This window comes from Phoxinus phoxinus, assembly GCF_949152265.1.
Source record: "Phoxinus phoxinus genome assembly, chromosome: 14".
Lineage (NCBI taxonomy): Eukaryota > Metazoa > Chordata > Actinopteri > Cypriniformes > Leuciscidae > Phoxinus > Phoxinus phoxinus.
Window position 1 is genome coordinate 22,308,533 of NC_136889.1, and position 14,316 is coordinate 22,322,848.

Here is a 14,316-nt window from a genome sequence, read left to right on the forward strand (position 1 = left end):
AAGAGAGTAAACCGTATACGACAAGATATTATAACGTTTTCTTTTCTATTATCAGTAACAGGTTGGCAAACACTAATATTTACTCATCAACTGTCAAGTCTTTGAATATCGAATAAACATTTAATTTCACGAACCTTGCAGATTTTATGAAGTGTGCATTTGTAGACTGCATACAAACGTGTGTATTGTGTGCGTGACGGTCAGTACGCGCAAACTTCAGCGTCGCTGGAGACGTACAATCGACTAACGTTGAATCCTTTATTTCAAACTATGCTGCGCTTTATCCAATTTCACATGACTATATTCTATATATAATAAGACATGTGAAAAAGAAAGGACACCCTTTAGAATGTTATGGTTTTACGTATCATAACAATAAAAATCATCTGGTTGTTAGCAGGTCTTACAATTAACATGGGTAAATACAACCTCAGATGAACAATAACACATGACATATTACACCGTGTCATTATTTATTTAGCAAAAATAAAGCCAAAATGGAGAAGCCATGCGTGACAAAGTAAGTACACCCTATGATTCAGTTGCTTGTAGAGCCACTTTTAGCAGCAATAAGTTGAAGGAATCTTTCTGTATGACAGTATCAGTCTCTCACATCGTTCTGGAGGAATTTTGGCCCGCTCTTCTTTAAAGTTCATTGAGGTTTGTGGGCATCTGTTTTTGAAGGTCCCGCCGCAACATTTCAGTCGGGTTGAGTTCTGGACTTAGACTGGGCTAGTGCAACACCTTGAGTACTCACTTTTTCATTTGTAGTTTCATTTTTCAATGCAAGAAGATGACTCAGGACAGCGCATATTACTTTCATAACACTTGTTTACTTGTTTTTTGACAACTTGTGTATAGAATGGAGCAGACAAAAAACTTCAAGCGGTTGTCATCATTTTTTTCTCCCTCCAGCCAGGGACATTGGCAAGGGTACAGTGGCCCCCATCCTTGATTATATTGCCGTGGTGACAGGCAGTTTTATAGCCCGTCTGATAGATTTAGCCATAGTTTTAGGGGTGTGTTTAGACTACACAGCCTCCCATGTCAGTCTAATAGCCATCAAAGTGTCTCAGAAACACCCATTGTGGTCAATTCTGACCACGCTTCGATATGAAAGTAAACTTATTTTGCCAGACTGCTGTTGAATCTCTCTGAATTATGTGATGGCGGGGAGGGATTTTAGCTCTATAGTTCACAAGCAACCACTTTGATTTCTGCTTCTGTACAAAAACATGGATGAATGCCTAGATTGTTAGATCTGGTTTACATCTCATGATGAAAGTATTGCTTTATTTTGGAGGACCTTCTCTTTTGGTTGTTTATCCTAAGTGTTACTGTATGTAGGAACAAAAAATTATCTTTTAACATAAATGAATTTAATGGCAATCACCAATTAAAACCATTTGGGTACATCTCACTTTTTCACACATGAACTAGGAGGGCTATGAAAATGTAACATTTGAATTTAAAATTCTTACAATGCATCTCAAGACTCCTGCATTTTGTTCCATTTTGCTTTGTTTTTGAGCACAAGATTCCTATACATCCTATACTGTATGATGGAGAACGAAGTCAGTGCTCAGCGAGTGAAATATGCTTAACTTATACTTAGCCTCTAACACACACACACTGGCAAGTCAAATCTAATAATTTATTAGCCGATGGCTAATGATAGACATTATTAAGTCGTCCAGACTCAGGGTGAAGATTTAGTCACATATGCGAGTGATATACTCGCATTGTAGAGGGTTGTTATGGCAGATGTAGAACACTCAACTTCACATACTAGAGATTGAAAATAGACATGCATCATCTCTTCATAGTTCACAGCTGTGAACTGATCATTTTGCGCCAGTGTTTTACACGGTTTGTTGAGAAATCTGGGCAGAGGCGGCGATTTGAGAGTTGCAATTGTTTAAGAATGTGAGTGTGCAATATCAGATATGAGACACAAAGAATACTTTGACATTTCCTTGGGAAAATCCTTACTACAGTAATGAATGGCCATTTCATGAACGTGATTGGCAGATGGATTGTAGATAGCATCGTCCAAGACCTTTGAGCTAATCTGTCTGAAAAAGGCGTACTTGAATGGATATGCGAGGACAGATAACTCTCTAGGGTGAACAAAGCTACTGTCAACTGCTGTTTAAAAATCCTTTTCTTAATATAATGGAGGCTTTTTCCAAACTTCCCTAATTAAATATGATTGCCCTTGATGTTAAAGGCAGAACTTTCCAGTTTCCACGCTTTCCTATGAACTCCTTACGAATCACACATTAATTGAACAATAGCCTTGTTTTGTACAGTATGTTGATTGCAGACAGCCAGACCGCTAGATTATGTGTGGACTGATTTTGTTTGATATTTCGCATCTAGATATTTGTTAATCCTTCCTGGTGTTAAAAGTACACAAGCAAAGATGGTGCAAACAGACTGAGCATGCAAGCACATGCACAATACCCTAATTTAGGTAAGGATCGTATGACATACAGTATGTGAAACGTAATGATGTTTTTAGTAATGTATATGCATTTTTATGCCTTAAAACTAAAACTTTTTATTTATTTATTTTTATTTAGAGATTCTATAGGTTTTTGTCCAAATTGCAAGAATGAATGGGTAACACTTTACTTTAAGGCTTATTTTGGGAATACCTTTAATGCTTTGTACATAAAGGGTTTGAGTAAAGTGTTACCTAATTATTTGTGTTTGTCATCAATTGGAATGGGTTGAAAATTACGAATCAGTGAGTAATATTTTGTTATGAAAACCATCATTTCTGAGCAAAAGTTGTGTTTGTGAATTTATTTGCCTATGATTAAACAACTGTATTATTTTTAGATTAAAATATTGTTGAGAAAAAAGGCATTTTATACTAATAAAAGTTTTCAAAATTATACAAATACAAAATATGTAAAGATTCATGGTAAAATTATATGGTTGAGAAACATAAACTACAAGCAATCACTCATTACTCAAATTCATAAGCCGTACACATAACACAAACCCTTTTTAGTTCGATTTCAAGATTCATTTAAAGTCAAGAATGGTTCAGTTGAGTCACTGAGTGAGTCACATGAATGATTCAAACTGCCAATTTAAATCTGATTTGACCAATTCAATCCATTAACTCACTAGTTGGGATTTGTGAGTTTGACTAAAAGAACCAGCTCATAAGAATCATGCGTTTGTGAATCAAACTTATTTGTGCTGCATGTTTTTTGTTGTGTTCAACCTGCGAGGACACCTCAAATGAAATATTGATCTGATTCTTCTATTAATCTTGGTAGTATTTTGTGGCACCCAATCATCTTCTCTCATCACACTCGATTCAGACTGCAAGGCCACAGCTCGACTAAAACGTCATTTCTTTTGCCACCCTGCTGTAGATTCAGTGCGTTCTGAATCTGATGCTGTGTATTTTTTACTCTGATTGTAAGGGTGAGAAGGGAGAAGCTGTGTGATCACCTTGGAAAGATGTAAGAAACCTGATCAATCTACTATATCTAAAGACACATAGCATTATTCACAGGAAGTCACCACCCTGAGTCAAAACGTTCTAATGGCCGGCTAATTTAAGTCTTTTAAAGTCAATACCTGATATCTGAGGCCCACAGGGGTTATGTGAGAACGTTCAGAATGGAATGTGCATGACGCCGTGTATCACTTGTCCACCGTTGAGAAACTCGGAGCATAACATGGCGTGTTAGTTACACTATCCTTCAGAATATGACGGGTTACGTGAAGCGTTAATATAGATGTCCTATGCTATGAAAGGATGCATATTTGTTTTCAATACTTGATTAGCAGAAAGCATTTTTCTTATAAACTCATTTCATATGAGTTCAGTGTTATCTATGATAAACAGGTATCACTGGTTATGGTGAAGCAGCTCACCATGTTTTTCCTAAGTGAAAGTTTGATTCAGATGGTATCGTCCGGAGCTCTACTACTTCAAACGTTTGTAGCAATGAATCGCTGAGCAAATGGAAACTCGCAAAAAGCATTTCCTGGCGTAACCCCCTTGGCATTTGTGGCCAGCGCTTGAGATATCTCTGTTACTCCACTGGATCTTGTTCCAAAGTTCTTTGAAGGCCTGCCATTCAACATATCAACAGATCTCTCTGCTCAAAACATGCGCGCCTCTGAGATGGACCTTGCCCGCTTTTTTTTCTCCTGATATTAATTAAAATTTGATCTCAACCAAGAGTTGGAAAAGCGCTGTGGAAACCAGTCGTTGCATGTTATATGTGTATTTGAGAATTGTTGGATGTGTATTATGTCTGTGAGTCTGTAAACTTACAACTAATATTTTCTACTTTTTCTCACTGAGAAACACTGACGCTCAAAATATCGTAGTTACAACGCGGACTGTTGAGTAGACGCGTCTCAAACCGATTGACCCAATACCGGTCCGTTACACCTGTGGGTCGGACGGCTGAGCGCGTCTTCTTTACACTCACTTACAAACGAACATTTTCTACTTTTACTCACTGAGAAGCACTGCTGCTCAAAATCTCATAGTTACAACGCGGACTGTTGAGTAGACGCGTCTCAAACCGATTGACCCAATACCGGTCCGTTACACCTGTGGGTCGAACGGCTGAGCGCGTCTTCTTTACACTCATTTACAAACGAACATTTTCTCGCCTATCGTGCGTCTACATCACACCCGTACCATTAAAAAGACAGATTATATCCAAGATTTCAGTTATAAATTAGCGTTAATATTGATAGCATCACTGGTAGCGTCGTTGCTAACTTACTGTCCATCGGTTTAAATGGCGAATATATCAAATGTAACGTTATGTTGTCTACCTTTTGGTGCAGGTGAGGACACATTCGAGCTGCAGGCGGTGCAGTCTGAGCTGGAAGCTGTAGAAAAGCAGATCCGCGACCTTCTAGAGAGACAAGCCGAGCTAAGAGACCGGCGTTTAGCTCTTGAAACATCTCGCGTCGATGCACACAAATCAGTTAATAATCCGCAGACTCCGATTGCGTCAACACCGTGCGTCTCTCAGCATTGGTCCCGTGCGCCAAGGCGGTTCTCACAGGTTTCATACACCCCGGCTCCGAGGCGCCGTCACGAAGCTTGGGTTGTTTCGCAGCGGAAGACGCGAAGAATCTCTCCGCCCCTCCCGGTTTTCGAGATTTCCACTCAGAACCGCTTCTCCCCTCTTCGCGAAACGGAACGCGATGCTGTGGTGATTATCGGCGATTCAATTGTTCGGAACGTCCACGCTACGTCAGGTAAAAGTAAGGTGCGTAGCCACTGTTTTCCTGATGACCGTGTTTCTGATATCGCTGCGCGAGTACCCGAGATCTTGAACGGTGACGAGCGCGTCGGAGCTGTCGTCTTGCACGCAGGAGCGAACGACGTCAGGCTGCGGCAGACGGAGGTTTTGAAAAAGGATTATAGGAACCTAATCGAGACGGTACGCACCGCATCGCCTGAAATAACGATCATCGTGTCTGGGCCGCTTCCCACGTATCGACAAGGGCATGAGAAGTTCAGTAGATTATTCGCGCTAAATGAATGGTTAATGTCATGGTGCAATGAGCAGAAACTGCTCTTTATAAATAATTGGAATCTGTTTTGGGAGCGTCCTAGGCTCTTCCGCGCGGATGGCTTACACCCAAGTAGAAATGGAGCGGATCTTCTGTCGGATAACATCTCCAAGACGTTAAAGACCGTTTGACTAGTTACCAAAAATCCAAATCACAGTCTCTGCTGCACCAAATTAATTGATATAAATACTAGTGTAGAACATTTAATAGAAACTGTGTCTATTCCTCGTTTAGTGAGATCAAATAATAAATCTACTGTAGGATCTAGGAAAAATCTAATTGTTATTAAAACAGAAAATCTCGCTATTAGTGAACAAAAACAATTTCTAAAGCTAGGTCTTCTGAACATTAGATCACTCACACCTAAAGCAGCTATTGTAAATGAAATAGTCACAGATAATAGCATCGATGTACTTTGCCTTACTGAAACCTGGCTTAAACCAAATGACTATTTCGGTCTAAATGAGTCCACTCCGCCAGGATATGGTTATAAGCATGAGCCCCGTCTGATTGGTCGTGGCGGCGGTGTTGCAACAATCTATAGAGATATTCTTAATGTTACTCAGAAAACAGGTGACAAATTTAATTCATTTGAAGTACTTGTATTAAATGTTACGCTCTTAGATGTAAGGAAAAAATCCCTATTATCTCTAGCCTTGGCTACTGTATATAGACCGCCAGGGCCCTACGCTGATTTCCTAAAAGAGTTTGCAGATTTTCTCTCAGATCTATTGGTCAACGTCGATAAAGCATTAATTGTTGGAGATTTCAACATACACGTAGATAATTCAAATGATGCGTTAGGGGCTGCGTTTACAGATTTATTAAACTCCTTTGGGGTCAAGCAAAACGTCACCGGACCAACTCATCGTCTTAATCATACACTCGATTTAATTATATCATACGGAACCGATCCAACCGATATAGATATCATTCCACAAAGTGATGGTGTCAGTGACCACTTCCTGGTAACTTGTATATTACGGACTACAGTACTATGTCATACTGCGCCGCGTTACCGACCAGGCAGAACAATCCTTCCATCCACCATAGATAATTTCTCAAATTGCTTATCTGATTTGTCTCAGTTACTGCCTGAACCCAAACAAACAGACGAATTAGAGGAAGTAACTAGCACTATGAGCACCATTCTCTCTAGAACATTGGATATTGTTGCACCCATTAGATTAAAAAAGGTCAGAGAGAAAAGTAAAGCACCATGGTACAACAATACTACGCATGTTCTAAAGAGAGAAACCCGTAAATTAGAGCGTAAATGGAAACAAACTAATTTAGAGGTCTTTAGAATCGCGTGGAAAGACAGTATGTCACGTTATAAAAAGGCCCTAAAAGCGGCAAGGGCTGAGCATCTCCGCAAACTAATAGAAAACAACCAAAATAATCCAAGATTTTTATTTACCACCGTGGCTAGACTAATAAATAAACAAACGTCACCTGACCAAAATATCCCGTTACAGTTTAGCAGTGATGATTTCATGAACTTCTTCACTGAGAAAATAGAAAGCATCAGAACCACAATTGTAAACACTCAATCTTCAATCGCGCCTTATAAATCAGCCTCAATTATCACCCCGCAAGAACAATTACAGTGCTTTACAACTATAGAACAAAAAGAGCTAAATAAACTTATCACTTCATCTAAAACAACAACGTGCTTATTAGATCCTATACCAACTAAACTACTGAAAGAAGTGTTACCTGTAGTGGAAGAGCCTCTTCTCAATATCATTAACTCGTCTCTATCTTTAGGTCACGTTCCAAAAACATTTAAACTGGCAGTTATAAAACCACTCATTAAGAAACCACAATTAGACCCACATAATCTAGCAAATTATAGACCCATTTCAAATCTTCCATTTATGTCTAAAATATTAGAAAAAGTTGTGTCCGCTCAACTGAGCTCTTTTTTGCAAGAAAATGACATCTATGAAAAGTTTCAGTCTGGATTCAGGCCGCACCATAGCACTGAAACTGCGCTGGTTAAAATTACAAATGATTTACTTTTAGCTTCAGACCAAGGCTGTATCTCAATACTAGTTTTACTTGATCTTAGTGCTGCGTTCGATACTATAGATCACACAATACTCTTAGATCGACTACAAAATTATACTGGCGTTCAAGGACAAGCATTAAGCTGGTTTAGATCATACTTATCTGACCGCTACCATTTTGTCTATTTAAATGGAAAAAAATCGATCATAACTTCAGTAAACTATGGAGTGCCGCAGGGATCTGTGCTAGGCCCTCTATTATTCTCAATATATATGCTGCCACTTGGAAATATTATAAGGAAACATGGAATTAGTTTCCATTGTTATGCTGATGACACTCAATTATATATTTCATCACGGCCGGATGAAAACGCTAAATTATCAAAATTGACAGAGTGTGTTAAAGATATAAAAGATTGGATGACGCGTAATTTTCTTCTATTAAATCCAGACAAGACGGAGGTACTACTCATCGGTTCAAAAAACCGCCCACAAAACCTCTCACAATACAACTTTAACATAGTAGGATGTCCTGCTACTTTATCCTCTACAGTAAAAGACCTGGGTGTCATACTAGACTGCGACCTGTCTTTTAAAAATCATATTTCATATGTTACAAAAACGGCATTTTTCCACCTTAGAAACATTGCTAAGCTACGTAATATGCTATCAGTTTCTGATGCAGAAAAGTTAGTTCATGCATTCATGACCTCGAGACTAGATTACTGTAATGCTCTATTAGCTGGTTGTCCTGCATCCTCAATAAACAAGCTACAGTTAGTCCAAAATGCAGCCGCTAGAGTTCTTACCAGATCAAGAAAATATGATCATATAACACCGATCTTATCATCTCTACACTGGTTACCTATAAAGTTCCGTATTAATTATAAGGTATTGTTACTGACTTATAAAGCCCTAAACGGCTTAGCTCCAGTTTATTTAACGGATCTTCTATCGCCCTATAATCCATCGCGCTCTTTAAGATCGCTAAATTCGAGGCTTTTGGTTATACCTAGGATATCTAAGTCCACCAAAGGAGGGAGAGCATTCTCACATTTAGCTCCAAAACTCTGGAATAGCCTTCCTGATACTGTTCGTTGCTCAGAGTCGCTCTCCCAGTTCAAAACTAGATTAAAGACGCATCTCTTTAACCAGGCATTCATATAAATGTTTTAATCTTACAGTTAAATCCGGCCTCTAGTTCATAACCGCCAGAGGAGAACTGGCCCCCGACTGAGCCTGGGTTCTCCCAAGGTTTTTTTTTTCTCCATTAGGTCACCTGATGGAGTTTTTCGTTTCCTTGCCACTGTTGCCTTTGGCTTGCTCAGTTGGGGATATTCAATTTAATGAATCAATCAATATTACTATTGATTAGCATTACCAAACATGGACGTTTTATTATTATTTTAATTTAATACTGTGAAGCTGCTTTGATACAATCTGTATTGTGAAAAGCGCTATACAAATATCCTTGACTTGACTTGACTTGACTTAAACACGTCTGCATGTACCTGTGTGTAGACATTGGCCGATTTGCGCACTTTTGGACACTCAAGTCACTCTTAAATAGATGGCATCTCCAAACGATTTTCTCAGAACTAACTATTTAATTTTTTTGTAATGAATTGGTGTCAATGTGAAATTAATGAATTAACTTAGTGGACAGTGCTGGGTAGTAACAGATCACATGTGATCTGGATTACGTAATCAGATTACAAAAATTAAGTACTTAGATTATATTACATTAATACTCATAATCAGACTGTAGTTACTTTTCTATTGATTATATGATTACATGTTATTCTCACAATGGCAGTGATTTATTCAGAATTCATTGATCCAACTTGTCTTTTATCTTGTAAATGTTCCTTTCTAAAAAAAAGTCTACTGCTTATATACATTCATAATGTCTTCCAGGTTTGTGAAATCGCACACACAGACCAGCCACTAGTCATGTGACTATCACTGAAACTAAGATCCACACAGCATTTGATTTACAGAAATCACTTCACTTTTAGGATCACCGATATTGATAACTGAAATAAATAATAGCTTACTATTCTTAACAACTGTATATTTTAAATATGCAAAAATTAAAAGAAGATAAAGTATTTTGAATTGAAAACTCTTTATTTATTGGTTATGTCATAAGTGAACAAAATCAGTTGTGAAATAAGTCGCATGTGTATCATTAATAACTCTTTATTATCGAGCACATCCTGCAGTTTAGCAGCAATAGACTGTATTCTACAGAAGTCAATGATCTATTTGTTTTGGACGTTAACTTTAGGCTTTTAGGGAGGAACGAATGAATGCTGTGTGAATGAATGCGTTTCATTCAACGCGGTGAATGAAAGAAATGCACTAAAAATCGTGTCACTGTCATTGCTGTAGGGTTGCTGTCGTTGCAATGTCTCCGCAAAGACATTGCAAATTTATTGTCCTTTTCCGACATCTGGTAGAACTGGTGAATATGTACTGAAGCAATTTTAGTTGCAGATGAAAAAAGTCTCACGAGGCTCTTCTGAACAGCCTTTATAGAGAACACCGATCAAACTGTATTCACATTCTCAGCAGTCAATTCACATTTATTTGTGTAGTGCTTTTCACAATACATATCTTATTGTTTCAGAGCAGCTTTACAGAAAATGCATGTGTCTACATTACAATTTAGAGTGATCTGTTATCAGAGGTGACAGTGTCCAAGTACATTTACAAATCACGCAGTTAGCTAACAATGTATTAATTTAGGGCAGGAACAATGAGCTCATTGAAGTAAATATTAGAGGTTGTTAACACAATGATTACAATGTTTAGAAAATGTAGCATTGGTGCATGTTGATTCAGAGCTTAGCGATGTTTCTGAGGTGGAAGAAGGCTGTTTTTGTAACATGAAATATGAGTTTTGAAAGACAAGTTGCTGTCTAATATAACACCCAGGTCTTTTACTGCGGAGGATGAAGTAAGAGTATTTCCTTTTAAACGCAAATTGTATTCTTAAGGCCCGTTCACACCAAGGACGATAACGATAAAGATAAAGATAAAGATATAGTTCTAAAAATCGTTAAAAAAATATTAAAGAATAGCAGAGTTCACACCACAGCTATAAAGATAACGATATAGAGAGACGAGACCGTTGGGATCACTTTCGAAACTTTTTTTTTTTCAGCTGTGAACGATAAAACACTGACTCAGAATCCATTCTAATTTAAGCATTTAAAATGGCAGACGACATTGCGGAGAAGTTAATCGCCGAGCTCAAGAAAAAATCCACCACTGTTTGACAAGTCAAGCCCCTTTTCGAGAAAATAGATTGGGAAAACAATCGTTCAATCGGTCAGAATAAATGGTGAGAAGTATAACCTCAGGTATCCAGCGCTCGTTTCGACAATATTGTCTTACTTTCATTGAAGTTGCGGAGACTATAGGTGTTGTTATCGTTTGTTGGTGTGGACGCAAATATACACTGATCAATATTATAAATGCAACACTTTCATTTTTGCCCCTATTTTTCGTGAGCTGAACTCAAAGATCTAAAACTTTTTTATGTACACAAAAGGCCTATTTCTCTCAAATATTGTTCACAAATCTGTGTTAGTGAGCACTTCTCCTTTGCTGAGATAACCCATCCTCCTCACATGTGTGGCATATCAAGATGCTGATTAGACAGCTGATAGGACTGATCCCGGTAATGTTTCTAGGTCCCCAACCCGGGATCGATGCCGGTATCTATCCCGGGACGTGTTTGCGTTCACACAGAAGGCACTCTGGCAATTTCCCGGGATCAACGCGCTGTGTGAAAAGGGCTATAGATGGGGGGTCCGAAAACCTCCCTGGTGTGACCACCATTTGCCTCATGCAGTGCAACACATCTCCTTCGCTTAGAGTTTAATGCGAACCTTTACAGATTCTGTGTGCAGGTTTTTGGTCCAATAAGTAACACCTCAGTCTAATCTGATTTTTAATAAAGAGCTATTATTGTCCGATAACGATTTGCGCCCGATCAAACGGAGCACCCTTATAAATAATAATAATAAAATGAAGTGCACGGTTCTCTGATGTCACTTAATGGTCACATAACATCCAGGTAAACTTTTTTTTTTTTGACGTTTCTTCACAAACCCCTGTTGTAATGTAATATTTAATGCACTTGATGTTGTTGATAAAGAATGGAATATATATTCTTTCTCCACCTTTTTATATCAATATGGTACAGGATTATCCTATTCAATTCAATGTGATAAATGAGTTAGTTCAAAAATGATCAAACGGTCTAGTAGTCAGATTATCTCACCTTAAATGTGTAATGCAATGAATTACGTGTTTTTAGGTAGAAATAGGAACTGTTCATCTTTTTGTGAAGTGCTACATTTCTTTAAAACAAAATGAAAGCCATTTGATTAAACATATAATCTGATGTGATTTATGTTCATACATTAAGCTTGGCTTCAGTGTCCGAAACCTTTTTGGGAATGCTGAGTGCGTGTGTGTGCCTCTGTATTGGGAAGATGCCAGATTGTTTTGTGACCTGGCCTGTTCTGCAGCCAGGACGCGCTGTGCTGTACATAATTATCAGGCAAGTGAGCAGAATCCCCGCGGCATGTTGACCTCACGCTGGTGTGACGAGAGCGGGAGAGAGGGACACAGCCCTGGTTTTAACCCATCCTTCACCTGCGCCGCTTGTGCTGAAGTGCCCAGGGCAAGCAGAGGCTAACTATGCAGTCAGTCAGTCTCTCCATCGGAACAGCCTGTAAGGCCTGGAGCTCAAGCCCCTCTGAAAAGGGCCAATGCAGCTGTTCTTAACTGGGGCTGCTCTCGGGGAGGTGGAACAACAAAGGAAAGGTGCACTGGTTCCCTCAAGGAGTCATTAGATTCTGCCAAAAGCAGGACGGGAGTGCACTCTCCAAAGACCCCTCTGAACATACATCATTTAAGACCAGCCCTCAGTCTAACCTCCGTCCCAGTCCCGATGCGAGCTTCCCCCCTCCACCAGTGTTTTCACAGTACTGCAATCCTGATCAGGTTCAAGTGCTGATTCTTACTTCCATCTATCTTTTATGGCCTCAGTCAAAGTTTGGTCAAGAAACGATAGGTGTAGAAATGTAATCGCTTGCTGGATTTGAGGATATGTTTGAAATGTAGTGCTCACTTACTAAACGCTGCATGGAATACACTGAATGTGAATAGTGTCTATGCTTTTTTAAATAGTAAGTTGAATAACGTTTTATTTACTTTCTTTCTTTCTTTCTTTCTTTCTTTCTTTCTTTCTTTCTTTCTTTCTTTCTTTCTTTCTTTCTTTCTTTCTTTCTTTCTTTCTTTCTTTCTTTCTTTCTTTCTTTCTTTCTTTCTTTCTTTCTGGATGGTTTTGGATAGTGGTTTTGTTTTTTTCTGTTTTTGTTTTGGATAGTGTTTCTTTTTTCTTTTCTTTTTTCTTTTTTGGAAACTGGTTTTGGCCTGTTTGTTTTGGATAGTGGTTTATGTTTGTGTTTTGGTATTTGATTTGATTTGATTTGATTTGATTTGATTTGATTTGATTTGATTTGATTTGATTTGATTTGATTTGGTTCAGGTTTTTCTTTTCTTTTCTTTTTTCTCGGGTGTTTGTTTTGTTTTGTGTTTTTCGTCAGCCCGACCACTCGGCTGGTGTGTGTCTGACCCCAATTGACCCTTCGCAGGGAGCTTGATTGACAGGTGATCTGACCAATCATACTTCGCCATCCGCCATTTTGTCCGACAAAGCAGTCAGGAGAGATAGTAGATTAACATGGGAGGATTTGAACTTGAGAAACGGAGTGTACTGACGCCTTTCCGCGGTTAAAACAACATTCCTCCTTATGTTCATTCATGTTTATTTGATGCTATAAATAAACTAGAAGGAAGAGATGATCGGTTCACGAGCAGCTTTAACTGAGGCTCTACAGCGATCTGTCAGACACATTAAAGAGCCACAAAACGGTATTTATTGTTTAAATTTCTTGACCAAATTTGAAAGGTGAGACTTTTTTTATCCAAAAGTAACCGAAAAGTAACCTGGTCTGTCCTGTCTGTCGACGTGTTGTCAGTGTGCTCTCTGCTCCGCAATGTATTTTTCACAGCGTGAGAACATGGTGTGGCGTGAGAGCGGCGTAGCTTGTCGGACATAGCGACAGTAACTAAGGGGGGCGGGTCTTTGCGAACGGTCAAGCAAGCAAGAGTTCTCTTGCAATTTTACTGGCTGTTGTTCTAAATAGAGCAAGAGAATGGGAAGTGCTAAGATTACATATCAAAAGTAAATATTTTATTTTGAATAACTTTTTTTTGTGTGTGTGTGTGTAAAGCCTCACTATCATCATTCTCACAAAAAGAGTCTCATAGTAAGACAGCTGATGCAAAAGAAGGTCTGCCAGATTTACGCATCTTATTTGTATTGGTCTTGTTTTATGGAGACGGGCTCCAGATTAGTGTACTCGAGGCCGAGCTTTCCCTCAACTGTCTTGACAAGCTTCGCCATCATAAGAGTAAATTAGTCGCATCTCTATCCGCGAACTCGGAGACATGATTAAAAAAAGGGCAAGGCGCTCATCTGAGCCTGATATAATTCAGTATTAATAGTCTCACTCGAAAGCCTAACTAAGACAAATTGCTGTGTTTTGAGGGCCAGTGATCCCTTCTCTCTAAGTACCCTCTGACTTATTTCAGAAATCTCTCTCTGTGTAGCTGCCGGTCTTGATGTGTCACACCTAACAAGAGT

General features: G+C 38.8%; 1 protein-coding gene across 5 annotated transcripts in view; it reads left to right on the forward strand.

Moving 5' to 3' along the window:
* LOC307011088 (uncharacterized protein) overlaps positions 1–14,316 on the forward strand; it is a 180,938-nt gene that overhangs the window by 32,140 nt on the left and 134,482 nt on the right. The window lies entirely within an intron of this gene.